This window comes from Eimeria mitis, genomic scaffold (assembly GCF_000499745.2).
Source record: "Eimeria mitis Houghton genomic scaffold, Emh_scaff3546, whole genome shotgun sequence".
Taxonomy (NCBI): domain Eukaryota; phylum Apicomplexa; class Conoidasida; order Eucoccidiorida; family Eimeriidae; genus Eimeria; species Eimeria mitis.
The window spans coordinates 1-284 of record NW_013571890.1 but is presented as its reverse complement, the minus strand read 5'-3'; positions in this window follow the sequence as shown (position 1 = coordinate 284).

The following is a 284-nucleotide window of genomic DNA, read 5'->3' as shown; positions in this document are numbered from 1 at the left end:
AAAAAAAAAAAAAAAAAAAAAAAAAATAAATAAATAAATAAATGTTTATTTAGTTAGTTTATTTATTTATTTATTGTTTCGTTTGTTCTCTGTTTTTTATTTTTTTTATTTTTTTTGTTTTTTTTTTATGTATTTATTTCTGTATTTATGATTGCTTCAAACTCCAAGTCAGCTTTTCTATAAAAAAAAAATGAATTAAATAAATAAATAAACAAATAAATAAATAAATAAATATATATATATATATACACATATATATATATATATATATATATGCATATATA